General features: G+C 40.1%; 1 pseudogene; it reads right to left on the bottom strand.

The window, feature by feature from the left end:
* Positions 1–722: 722 nt before the first annotated feature.
* LOC129823807 (selenoprotein F-like) lies at positions 723–14526 on the bottom strand (annotated as a pseudogene).
* Positions 14527–14742: the final 216 nt, after the last annotated feature.

Consider the following 14742-nt stretch of genomic DNA (forward strand, 5'->3'; position numbering starts at 1 on the left):
ACAATGAAATGCACCAAATACATTTTCAAAATGTTCTCCATTTCTCAAATGTCCTACCATAACATTGAGTCAAGAGTACACAATACACAGAGCCTATATTTGAAAACTCTCTTGTACATACCTGGAAACTGACATTTTATTCCACTAGGTGGCAAGAACGCTACACCCTTTGGCAAATCAAAGCTCCCCTCCATGTTGGACCTACACTGAGTGCACAAAACATTTAACACCTGCTCCTGCCATGACATAAGACTGACCAGGTGAATCCCTTATTGATGTCACTTGTTAAATCCACATCAATCAGTGTAGATGAAGGGGAGACGGGTTAAATAAGGATTCTCAATTCTTTGAGCGTGTCAATAACTGCAACGCTGCTAGGTTTTTCACACTCAAGTGTTTCCCGTGTGTATCAAGAATGGTCCACCCAAATGACATCTGGCCAACTTGACACAACTGAGGGAAGCATTGGAGTCAACATGGGCCAGCATCCCCGTGGAACGCTTTCGACACCTTGTAGAGTCAACGCCCCAACAAAATTAGGCTGTTCTGAGGGCAAAAAAGTGTGCAACTTCAATATTAGGAAGGTGTTCCTAAGGTTTTATACACTCAGTGGTATACCTGTCCATTTTTTCTTTTAGTGAAAGTGGTACTCAGAAGTATGCACCACAGCACAATTGATTAAATGAAGTGTACGCACAAAGACAGATACCATTAGAAATAAATACCATGAAAGACATTTTATTAATTGCAGCGTTTTTCCTCCTCCCCATACTCATTCACACACTGGGGAATCCAGTCCCTCTCCACAGCAATACGCCCAGAGAGACACACAAGGACATCAGGTCTCACATCCCAAAATGTGGTTTACTGTGAGGCCTTCATTAATGTGTGCCTCCCCAGAACATTCTCATGAGGTGAGACACCTAGATCCCCCACCCTAAGATCCTCCTGCTGACACCATTTGCAATATTTAAAAAAAACTACACAGGGCCAACTGACAGACGGAAGGAGGAAAAAAAACATTCAAAAATAAAAAGTAACAAGCACTGAAAATCTTCTTAACACTCTCTTTGGATAATTCATTCCGATAATTTTAAAGTTAACAGCAGGTATTTTGCTTGTAAGTTTAAGTATTTTGATATCTTCACAAATCTACAAAAAAGCCGTTTTACATCCTGGCACAAAATATAATTAGGAAAATCTACAGATTGATTTTCAGAAAAAAATAATATATATATTCTAAGAGTGCAGTACTTCAACATACAATTAGACAATCAAATCCAAATGGCGTACAGATGTAGCAGGGAAAAATGTTATGATGCACTATGAATCAGTATTATAGACTTCCAACTTCTCGCTCAGGAATTCCTCCACGCTATCCGTGTTCCACTTGAGGATGCTGAGTTCTTCAGCGATGTTCCCGTTATCGTCCAGCAGCTTTAGTATAGGGTCTGCCCCTCTCACATACTGAAACCAAAAACACAGACAAGAGGACTATCAGGACTACGGGCAAGCCAGTAAACACTTTCAATTCAACATAGCCATTGAAATGCCTATAAGATTATAAAAACTCTATATACTGTGTGATATTGAAACTTTATGGTGGTGCGTGGGCTTCATGATTTTCCATACAGACAGAAGATTATGTTCCAAGACAATATGGTTATTTTAATTCCAAAGTTGTATAAAAGCTGAGAGAAACAACTTCTTTACAGCATTTGACACTTAACTAATTCATTGTACACAACAGGCAAGATTATCTACAATTCATTTGTACCTTAATTTGAAGACCCTTGAACATCTTCGGTTTGTCAGACCTGACAAAAGCTGTGGACAGAAAACAAGGTTAACTCATTATCACAGGTCTAATGAATCCATCAATTGATGGACAGTTTTTATTTTTGCACAAAGGTTGTAAACAGAAAGAGTTGGAAAACATTCTTCGGTAATCAAGTTAACGGGACCACAGTCGTGAAAGCAATCGTACAGCTGTCCTAAACACAAACAGTGCCACAGAGCTCCAAGGCCCTACCCCAGGGTTTCCCAACTGGATTTATATGCCACCCCCAAGTTTTCTGAGCAAAATTATATATATTTTTAGAATTTATTGTTGGATATAAAAAATAAAAATTATACCAGGAAAATCAGCTCCATGTGATTTCAATTGGGAAAATCTGTTCAAGTATTCCCACGCATAATAATAGAGATACGTGATCATATACACGTTAGCAATATTTGAAATTATTGTTTTAGTCAAATGTTATCTGTTTGGGCTACTTGTGGTATATTTGCACACTACAAATTATTGTAATTATGTCCCCCCCCCTCCCCCACCATCCATCCTGAAAATTAAAAAAATTAGTACGTGGCTGAATCTCGTTGATGATCCCTGTTCAACCCCAACAAGCCTGCAACAATAACAGCCCCCTCAGAACAAACCGACACCAATTAGCTTTGCAAGATGGGTGATCACAAAACATTACCACACAACTCACCTTGGACTTGAGGGAACCTTCCCAACTTTCATCCACACACTTCCAGGATGGCCCCAGGGTAGAGCTGTGGAGGGGAAAGTACTGGATTAAGTCCTGTAGTGTGTACAAGCAGACGGTCATGGTGCGGCGTAGGATGACCACGTTGTTCTACTGGAGGTCACCTGTCTGACTAACACACAGCTCCTAAAATCCGCTCATTACTAAAACTAGCAAAACAAATACAGGTCTCAAGGGCCACAAGGTATGCTGGTTCTCCTTACATTTTTACCAGACTTGATTATGGCGTGGTAGCCAGCAATCGCTGGCCAGTCAATGACCTTAATTGATGAATTAATTGCCAGGTAAAAAGGAAAACCAGCAGGACTACGGCCATCGAGAGTTGAACACCACTGCTCTACACCAATGCAGAGGTTTATCTTGACAATCCTTTGGCCAACAAAAATATGCAGTCTTAGAAAAATCCAACTTCCTTACTGACTATACATTTTTACACACTGATGCCCACACACAGAGAAGCTCCTGGCGGTGAATTGGTGATGATGTGATTCTGGACAGTCTGGTTCATGAATGTGGTAGACAGGCTGTTCCTCAGGGTCATTAAACTGTGAACCTCTGCATATGCTCTGATGGAAGGCAGCTTTGTGCCTCACAGGTAATCAAAGCTCTACACCTATACGCGATAACTTACAGGAAATTGGAGTGTCACAGCAGTATTTCCCAGGCACGCTGTTACTGGGAACACAAATACAATTACAAAAGCGAGCTTCCTTTACCCTAAGCCAGCACAGCAAATGTAATTATCTTTTTTCACATACTGCATGGTAGGAAGTAACAGTTTTGTTGATTATGGGGGAACATCGACACAGGGGTGTTGATGATTCCTACCATAATGGCCTTTAAAAAAAGTGTTAATCAATCCCTCACACTTACAGCAAACTTTAGTTTTGCACACAATAATTTGGCTATTTTTATTATTTTCATCCTCTGAACTAACCAAGATGTCGTTCCCAGTTTCAGTGCTTTTCTAAAACGCTTGGAGTAAAAACTCATTAGAATGGGCCAAAACCCTAAAGGCCATCGCTGGCTTGCTTTACTGAGCGACAGTAATATTAGCCTGCAGAGAGGCAGCAGAGCCAGAGGTGCAGCTGAAGGAGCATTTCTGGACACACACAGAGATATATGGTTGACAAAATGTCCTCCATGCTCATCGAGACTCACATTAAACTATAAAAAGTCATTTTTACAAATGTTTCATTATGCAGCAGAATGTCAAGCGTGAATAGAACATTCTACAGTCACACAAATGACTGCGCTTATTGAAGAGAAGGCATTAGTATGAACGCCCTCTCACACGTCTCCTGAGGGTTAAGAGGGGCAGTAGCCGCCGCCTTACAGTACATGTGGTCCTTTGTGGCACAGTTGGTAAGAGTGGGGCACTCTTGAGAAATCCCAAAGGCAATTCCACGTTAACGGAATTGCGCCGAGACTCAGATATTTGACTTAACATATATGCCAAACAAAAACAATTGGATTTCAAAGTTTAATAAAACATAGAACTCTATGCACAAGGATTACATAACAATGTACACTGAACATTTTACAAAAACACATTTACTGGAAGAAGTGTGCAGTTTGGTAACAGAATTTTGATATAACATGACACATCAACCAAATCTATTTTGGTTATTGAACTACAGAAAGTGAAGTGGATTTACACCCGGTAACAGAATTTCACTGTGTGTGTCTGATCTGTACTACACAGAAAGGCATGGATATGATATCCACGACTGGCGACTTGCCGGCGCTGAGGTCCAGCGTGATGACTCAATGACGATTTATGACATTGTTTGGATGGCTGACCATCTACGAGCTATCAAGGTCAAACACACCTTAAACTGTGGCTTTCTCTGGGGAGGGGCGTTCCCACAGAACCCTGGGAGCACGGACACCGTTGGAGGTGTGAAGACAGATGAAAACGTGAAATCGACTAAATTAATGTTACTGTGTGAATTAAAATGCCATGTTTCGATTGTTTCAAGAGTTCATAAAGAGCTATGCATTTTGATACGTTCTATTGTACTGTAAGTACGGTTGAGCGGTATCCAGATTTTTATAACATCATACTGTTCTTTCGCTATTACCGGCAGAGTGCCAAAAAAACACAAAAAAGCCTGTTCAGCGTCTATCACCAGAATGCTAACAAAATTAGCACAAGTAACAGCAAATTTCCACGAGGCTGCTAGCAAAATATGCTAATGAGCAGCAAACGAAAATAAACAAATTGCAAAGAAAGGCAATTAAGTTAATTATTAAGTTATAGCCTACATATATAGGTAGGAGCTACGGAACGTCACTTTTGGTGCGTTTGGACATTTACAAGCGAATGTGAACGAGAGACATTGTGCAAATGAACAAAGTTGACTCATGCTTGTCTGAAGGAAGAACAGTACTGGTTCTCCAGCAGCATGTCTACATGCTGTGTCTGTGTGGAATCCGGAGTTGCTAGGGCAACTGGTGTGCCTGCTCTGCTTGGAGAAGAGGGGGGAGGAGCAGGTAAAATGCAAGATTAACTTCAAGCTAAACATTAGGAAATATATCTGGCTACATTCTTTCTATGATGGGCCTAAACATTAGAAATATGATGGCCATGCATTGTTTTTTTATTTTATATTTTATTTATTTAAATTTTACCCCCTTTTCTCCCCAATTTTCGTGGTATCCAATTGCTAGTGATTACTATCTTGTCTCATCGCTACAACTCCCGTACGGGCTCGGGAGAGACGAAGGTCAAAGGCCATGCGTCCTCCGTAACACAACCCAACCAAGCCGCACTGCTTCTTAACACAGTGCGCCCAGCCCGCCACAGGATTCGCGATAAGACATGGATATCCCTACCGGCCAAATGTTTTTGCTGCCAGCCAAATAGCGTTGCACTTTTGTCATCTGATGAAAATTGACCTATTTTATGTTGAATGTGTTGCACTAATGTACATGAGCTTCATAATGTGACGGGTGAAATGAACGCAAGCAGTTCTCTCTCCTAACGCATTGCACAAGTTGACTGCAGTTATTTGCCCAAAAAATTGCCACATAAAAAAAAATATATATTTTAGTAATTTAGCAGACGCTCTTATCCAGAGCGACTTACAGGAGCAATTAGGGTTAAGTGCATTGCTCAACGGCACAACGTATTTTTCACCTAGTTGGCTCAGGGAGTTGAACCAGCGACCTTTTGGTTACTGGCCCAACTCTCTTAAACGCAAGGCTACCTGCCTACACCGTACAAATATGTATTGAAAAACCCGTGGCTATTTACAAATAACCCAGTATACAGCCCAAGCCTAACTAAGTGCTATGGATTTTTTGTTACAGGAAAACTTATTTTGTTCATTGGATGGCGTCTAGTTCAAAGAGGGAGAGACACAGGAGTTTAAAATTGAGTTGATAGAATCTGAGTGTATTCCTGTCTACTGTTTTAACGAGCAAAGTGTAAAACCACGTTAAGTCTTAGCCTATTGGTGATCATCATTTACTCTTGTTAGTCTAATGTATATCATGTATATCATGCATCACTGGAATGGTTTGAGTGTTAATTCTTTGACTAATCTATTAGTTTAATTCATGAAATGCATTCCTCGTTTTACAGAGTAATTCTTTGACTATAGACTTATATTTGAGTAGACCTATTGGTAGTTAACACTATACACATTCTTGGGTACCACCTTGATATCGCTGATCTGATTGGCTCAAATTAATTCTAGAACATTGGTTACCAGGATTAGCCATTTGTATGTAGTCTCTCAACAATTGCATAACGGTGCAAGTTAGACATGTTGATTATAGTCATACTGAGAGGTGATGCAAGGCGCGCTGCCTTCACTAGACTCCTCCAGAGACGTACAGGGCCTGTTGCATTTATTCACATAATATTGAAGTCATATAGATAAATGTAATTTCTATGTTTGTGTAATTTCCATCCACTAATGGATATTGCATACATATGCAACATCCTGCCTTGGGTATTATTCTACACACTGGTTATTATTTTAATGAGCTCTGCCCCCAAACGAGACCTAATTTGGTTGGTCCAGACCGGACCAAATCTGAACCAATCATAGAAGTGTCTTTCACAAGTTTGGATATCAAAGCACAGCACAGTACAGTAGGTGTCATTTGTCACGATCCTATGAACTTCTCACGTTGGTGGTCATGGGTCCTTCTACATGGAAATGACCACATACAGTGAGTGCTTACATTTATAGTGTAAGTGACTTTGGTAAAAGCGTATGCTAAGTGGCATATTACGATCTATTACAGGACGGAGGTAATAATCAAGATGTGAAATGAGCTGCTGCTCACACCTCTCTGTAGGCTTACTCTCCTAGGTAGTGTTGCTAGGATACCACAGCACTCGGGTGGCATGGGAGGCTGCTTAGTTTAATCAAGCAGAAATGACAGTTCTGTACTCTACCACTTGAGCCAACTTTGAATCTATTTGAGTAGTTGAACACGTGTTAAGTAGGGCTGGGATGATACAAGTATCGCAATATGTTTTGATGGATTAAAAAAAAATCTATATATTTTTTTTACACAAAGCAGACTTTAAAAACCTGCTGTATGTAAAATATTGTGTGCTATACAGTAGCTTGGAAAATAAATAAATGTGACTCTGGATGACAACATAATGATGTTTCTTTCCAACATTAGGGCTGTTTTCCTAAAGAAGTTAAAGCCGCTTGGTGTTTTGTTTCCTTGCCATGATAATAATGAGTATCGTGATACTGGTATCGTCAGGGCTCCAATGTTAAGGATAGTGTGGCATGGGTACAATGGGGTGGTTATTTTATTTGACCTGTATTTAACTACGCAATTCAGTGAAGAGCAAATTCTTATTTTACAATGGCAGCCTACCCCAGCCAAACCCTTCCATAACATGGACAACGCTGGGCCAATTGTGCGCCGCCCTATGGGACTCCCGATCACGGCCGCTGGTGATACAGCCCGGGATCAAACCAGGGTCTGTAGCGACACCTCTAGCAATGAGATGCAGTGCCTTAGACTGCTAAATACACTTAATAACATCTACACCTAATAATATCTAACACACTAATATCTAATAATACTAATAACATCTAACACACTAATAACAACCCAGTAATATCTTAATAACGAATAACACCCACCTAACACAGCCATGAGAAGGGCTGCAATATGGACGAAAATCCAAATCTATGAGACTCAAATTTTTGCTCTGGTGTAGAGCCCGAACTTACCAGAAGATACCTACCTTACCGTTACGCTTGTTTAAATGAGATGCACTTGGCTGGAACTTAATCATGGTTACATTAAGACACTGTGGAGCCGGAGTGAGATATGGATCGGAAAACGTACCTCAATGCAGGGATGGGATATGCCACTGTGTTCTAAATTTGACCTTTGTCCACATTGCTCCATCGAGAAGATTGGAATACTGCTACTTTTTCCTGAGAACTGCCTTTTTCGTCCACATGCTAGCTTGCAGTAGCCACAGCAGCCATTATAGAATCACACATTACGTTGAACAACAAAGGTACTGATTGACTGACACTGCCATTCCAAAATGCCAGTGGTGGCTACTGCTAGCTGCATTGAGGTACGTTTCCCGACCCATATCTCACGCTGGAACCATGATTGCGTTCTGCGTAACGGTAGGGTCAGTATCTTCTTGCAAAGCCTGAACATGAGAATAGTTCATGTTTGTTTGGCCACAGAGGATCAATGCACATGGTACCATGGAAACATATTCTGACATAGCTGATCCCATGACTTGTATGTGTGATGGAGTCGATCCTTGCTCATACAGCTCACTACATCCTCTCCTCGCCTCTCATCTGCACTGCTCTGTGAAGAACTTACCGGGTGAAAGTCAGCCTATTGATGAGCTTCCTGCACATTATTTTCACCAGGCAAGTCTTTCTAATCAGTGCAGATGGAAGGACTGAGACAACGAGGATAATTGATAGTAGAGGTCGACCGATTAAACTAGGGCCGATTTCAAGTTTTCATAACAAATAGGTAATCGGCATTTCTGGATGCCGATTATAGCCGATTACGTTGCACTCCACGAGGAAACTGCGTTGCAGGCTGACCACCTGTTACGCGAGTGCAGCAAGGAGCCAAGGTAAGTTGCTTGCTAGCATTAAACTTATCTTATAAAGAAACGATCAATCTTAACATAACCACAACTTAAACTAGTAATATCATCAACCATGTGTAGTTAACTAGCTTGTCCTGCGTTGCAAATAGTCAATGCGGTGCCTGTTAATTTATCATTGAATCACAGCCTACTTCGCGAAATGGGTGATGATTTAACAAGCGCATTCGTGGGAAAAAAACACTGTTAATGCGCCAAACATCAATGTCTTTCTTAAAATTAATACACAAGTATATTTTTTTTAAACCTGCATATTTAGTTAAAAGAAATTTATGTTAGCAGGCAATATTAACAAGGGAAATTGTTCACTTCTCTTGCGTTCTGTGCAAGCAGAGTCAAGGTATACGCAGTAGTTTGGGCCGCCTGGCTCGTTGCGAACTGTGTGAAGACCATTTCTTCCTAACAAAGACCGTAATTAATTTCCCAGAATTTTACATAATTATGACATAACATTGAAGGTTGTGCAATGTAACAGCAATTTTTAGACTTATGGATGCCACCCGTTTGATAAAATAGGGAACGGTTCCGTATTTTACTGAAAGAATAAACGTTTTGTTTTTGAAATGATAGTTGCCGGATTTGACCATATTAATGACCTACGGCTCGTATTTCTGTGTGTTTATATTATAATTAAGACTATGAATTGATATTTGATAGAGCAGTCTGGCTCGTAAGCATTCATTCAAACCACACTTTCCTCCGTTTGCCAGCAGCTCTTCGCAATGCTTGAAGCACAGCACTGTTTATGACTTCAAGCCTATCAACTCCCGAGATCAGGCTGGCAAAACTATAGTGCCTATAAGAACAACCAATAGTCAAAGGTCTATGAAATACAAATGGTATAGAGAGAAATGGTCCTATAATAACTACAATCTAAAACTTCTTACCTGGGAATATTGAAGACTCATGTTAAAAGAAACCACCAGCTTTCATATGTTCTCATGTTCTGAGCAAGGAACTTAAACGTTAGTTTTTTTTACATGGCACATATTGCACTTCTACTTTCTTCTCCAACACTGTGTTTCTGCATTAATTAAACCAAATTGAACATGTTTCATTATTTATTTGAGACTAAATAGATTTTTATGTATTATATTAAGTTAAAATAAAAGTGTTCATTCAGTATTGTTGTAATTGTCATTATTACAAATATATATATATTTTTTTTAATTGGTCATCCAATAAATCGGTATCGGCGTTAAAATCATAATCGGTCGACCTCTAATTGATACACCCGTTATAGATACTCTAAATGCGGTCAAACGTCTTACCTTCCTGGACTCCATCTGGGCCTCCTGCTGGCAGCACTGTCTACAGACAGGCTGGATCTGGCCCAGGCTGAACTCTCCCAGCAGATCACAGGAGCTGCACAGGAGGTTGCTGGAGAAGCCCAGCTCCCTGCATGCCTCTGAGGACAGGTCGGCTCCATAGGCCGAAAACTGAGCAGGAAAGAATGCAGAGACATTAGATTGGTTGTCACTTAAAGTTTTCAGGGGCCACCGAGTGGTGCAGCAGTCAAAGGCTCTGCATCGCAGTACTAGAGGCGTTACTATAGACCCGGGTTCGATCCCGGGCTGTATCACAACCGGCCGTGATTGGGAGTCCCATAGGGTGGCGCACAATTGGCCAAGCGTCGTACGGGTAAGGGAAGGATTTGGCCGGGGGGGGCTTAACTTGACTCATCGTGCTCTAGCAACTCCTTGTGGCGGGCCGGGCGCCTGAAGGCTGACCTTAGTCGTCAGTTGAACGGTGTTTCCTCCGACACATTGGTGCGGCTGCCTTCCGGGTTAAGCGGGCGGGTGTTAAGAAGCGCGGTTTGGCGAGTCATGTTTCGGAGAACGCACGACTCGAGCTTCGCATTAATAGGGGGCAGCATTTTCACTTTGGATGAATAGCGTGCCCAGAGTGAACTGCCTCCTACTCTGTCCCGGATGCTAATATATGCGTATTATTATTAGTATTGGATAAAAAATACTCTAGTTTCTAAAACTGTTTGAATGATGTCTGTGAGTATAACAGAACTCATATGGCAGGCAAAAACCTGAGAAAGAATCCAAACAGGAAGTGAGAATTCTGATGCTGGTCGATTTTCAACTCATCGCCTATTGAAATCCCAGTGGGATTTGGATCTGTTTGCACTTCCTATGCCTTCCACTAGATGTCAACAGTCTGTAGAACGTTGAATGAAGCTTCTACTGTGATGTTGAGCCGGATGGGAGCTGTTTGAGTCAGTGGTCTGACAGAGTGCCAGGTCCTGGTCATGCGCATTCCACATGATATCAACATGCGTTCCATTACTTCTATAGACACAAAGGAATTCTCCGGTTGGAACGTTATTGAATATTTATGATAACAACATCCTAAAGATTGATTCTATACTTAGTTTGACAAGTTTAGTAGACCTGTAATATAACTTTTAGAAGTTTTCATCCGAAGTACGCCTGGACCTGCACGAGCGTTTTGGATATGTGTACTAAACGTGCTAACAAAAGTAGCTACTTGGACATAAATAATGGACATTATCGAACAAAACAACAATTTATTGTGGAACTAGGATTCCTAAGAGTGCATTCTGATGAAGATCAAAGGGAATATTTATCATGTAATTTCGTATTTCTGTCGACTCCAACATGGCGAGAAATATTGTTTCTATCTGAGCGCCGTCTCAGATTATTGCATGGTTTGCTTTTTCCGCTTTTTTGAAATCTGACATAGCGGTTGCATTAACAAGTGTATCTTTAATTCTATGTAAAACATGAATCTTTCATCAAAGTTTATGATGAGTATTTATGTTATTTGACGTGGCTCTCTGCAATTTCTCCGGATATTTTGGAGGCATATCTGAACATGGTGCCAATGTAAACAGATTTTTGGATATAAATATGCACATTATCGAACAAAACATACATTTATTCTGTAACATGATGTCCTATGAGTGTCATCTGATGAAGATCATCAAAGGTTAGTGATTCATTTTATCTCCATTTCTGCTTTTTGTGACTCCTATCTTTGGCCGTGAAAATGGCTGTGTGTTTTTTGGACTTGGCGGTGATCTAACATAACAATATGTTGTGTTTTCGCTGTAAAGCATTTATTTATTATTATTTTTATTTTTTTATCGGACACGATGGGTAGATTAACAAGATGTTTATCTTTCATTTGCTGTATTGGACTTGTTAATGTGTGAAAGTTACACATTTCAAAAAAATATTTTTGAATTTCCCGACCTGCCTTTTCAGCGGAACGTGTCCTAGACAGGTTAATGTGGGGTAGTGGTAACCTTGTATCTTTATTGACCTTTTATTTTATTGCTTGCACTGTCTATGCAAACTAACAGGGCCCTAAACACTCACTCCATAATCTGCTTAGTCAGACATAATATGCACACACACTTATTTATATATATATATATATATATATATATATATATATACACATTGTAAAAATTGTACTGGAACTGAGCCTGTACAGTTGAAGTTAGAAGTTTACATACACCTTATCTAAATACATTTAAACTAAATGATTCACAATTCCTGACATTTAATCCCAGTAAAAATCGCCTGTTTTAGGTCAGTTAGGATCACCACTTTATTTTAAGAATGTGAAATGTCAGAATAATAGAGAGAATGATTTATTTCAGCTTTTATTTCTTTCCTCACATTCCCAATGGGTCAGAAGTTTACATACACTCAATTAGTATTTGGTAGCAGTGCCTTTAAATTGTTTAACTTGGGTCAAACGTTCCGAGTAGCCTTCCACAAGCTTCCCACAATAAGTTGGGTGAATTTTGGCCTATTCCGCTCGACAAAGCTGGTGTAACTGAGTCAGGTTTGTAGGCCTCCTTGCTCACACACGCTTTTTCAGTTCTGCCCACAAATTTCCTATAGGATTGAGGTCAGGGCTTGTGATGGCCACTATAATACCTTGACATTGTTGTCCTTAAGCCATTATGCTTTGGAAGTATGCTTGGGGTCATTGTCCATTTTGAAGACCCATTTGCGACCAAGTTTTAACTTCCTGACTGATGCTTGAGATGTTGCTTCAATATATCCACATAGTTTTCCTTCCTCATGTTGCCATCTATTTTGTGAAGTGCACCAGTCCCTTCTGCAGCAAAGCACCCCCACAACATTATGCTGCCACCCCTGTGCTTCACGGTTGGGATGGTGTTCTTCGGCTTGCAAGCATCACCCTTTTCCCTCCAAACATAACAATGGTCATTATGGCCAAACAGTTCTATTTTTGTTTCATCAGACCAGAGGACATTTCTTCAAAAAGTACAATCTTTGTCCCCATGTGCAGTTGCAAACCGTAGTCTGGCTTTTTTATGGCGGTTTTGGAGCAGTGGCTTCTTCCTTGCTGAGAGGCCTTTCAGGTCATGTCGATATAGGACTCGTTTTTCTGTGGATATAGATACTTTTGTACCCGTTTCCTCCAGCATCTTCACAAGGTCCTTTGCTGTTGTTCTGGGATTGATTTGCACGTTTTGCACCAAAGTACGTTCATCTCTAGGAGACAGAACAAGTCTCCTTCCTGAGCGGTATGACGGCTGCGTGGTCCCATGGTGTTTATACTTGCGTACTATTGTTTGTACAGATGAACGTGGTACCTTCAGGCATTTGGAAATTGCTCCCAAGGATGAACCAGACTTGTGGAGGTCTACAATTTTTTTTCTGAGGTCTTGGCTGATTTCTTTTGATTTTCCCATTATGTCAAGAAAAGAGAGTTTGAAGGTAGGCCTTGAAATACATCCACTGGTACACCTCCAATTGACTCAAATGATGTCACTTAGCATATCAGAAGCTTCTAAAGCCATGACATAATTTTCTGGAATTTTCCAAGCTGTTCAAAGGCACAGTCACCTTAGTGTATGTACACTTCTGACCCACTGGAATTGTGATACAGTGAAATAATCTGTCTGTAAACAATTGTTGGAAAATGACTTGTCATGCATAAAGTAGATGTCCTAACCGACATGCCAAAACTATAGTTGGTTAACAAGAAATGTGTGGAGTGGTTGAAAAACGAGTTTTAATAACTCCAACCTAAGTGTACGTAAACTTCCGACTTCAACTGTATATAGTATGTTTACTTCGTGTTCTTCACATTTTAATTTATCGCGTTTGTTTTCTCGTATTACATTGTTATTGATTATTGCATTGTTGGTTTTTAAATTAGCAAGAACGTGCTTTCACTGTAACGTTAGCTGTGCATTGACTAGAAAAAAGTTGTAAGTTGAAACAATTAAATAAGTTGTAAACACAAGATGTGTTTATATATCATTGAGTGGTGGACATGTAACCATTTTTAATACTTCATTTATCGTCATACACTCATGTTCAAATACTAGAACAATCGGGCTAGGTAAAATGTTCTCCCCATTACTTGAACGTTATGAAGAATCGCAGCCGCTGTCTCGCCGTGATTGGCTCTTTACTTTGTCACTTCAGTGAACGCGAGCAGTTTCCGTTTGTTTGAAGTACAGTATGAGTGGTAAAGTTTAAGATTTACTACAAGGTAATTAAATATCAGTTGTACCAAAGGTGGCTAGCTGGTTAACTAACGTTAAACTTTGTTAACCGGTACAATTGTTTTAAGCCACGTCATTCGGTTTAATACCGGTTGCGAATGTCGCAACAAAGAAGTGGTTATAAATCGTGTAGCAAAAGAAAACCTGCCAGTCGATACAAGCTGAGCAATAGGCAACAAATGCATACGTGTGGCTTAGCTTATTTTTGTTAAAAACCTACCGTTTGTATGAGAGAAAGAAGCCACAGAATATACACCTCCCCCGACATTTTGGCGATTACTGAGGACCCCTTAAAAAGTAGGAAGTAGTAGCTACTGGCAAGTGCCTAATGTTCTGTAAATTGGAATATACACGTTGTTTAGTAATTATCTTTATATTCAACAAAATTAGATCATATATTCGCAAAAATAATATCTGGTTGTTTATGTTATTTGTCTAAAACAAATTTGTTATTTGTATTCCTCTTTTCAGATGGCAAACAGAAGGGCACCTTTAACTTCTCTTCTTTTATCGGTCACTCACAG

The sequence above is a fragment of the Salvelinus fontinalis genome, chromosome 26 (assembly GCF_029448725.1).
Source record: "Salvelinus fontinalis isolate EN_2023a chromosome 26, ASM2944872v1, whole genome shotgun sequence".
In the NCBI taxonomy this organism is placed as follows: Eukaryota; Metazoa; Chordata; class Actinopteri; order Salmoniformes; family Salmonidae; genus Salvelinus; species Salvelinus fontinalis.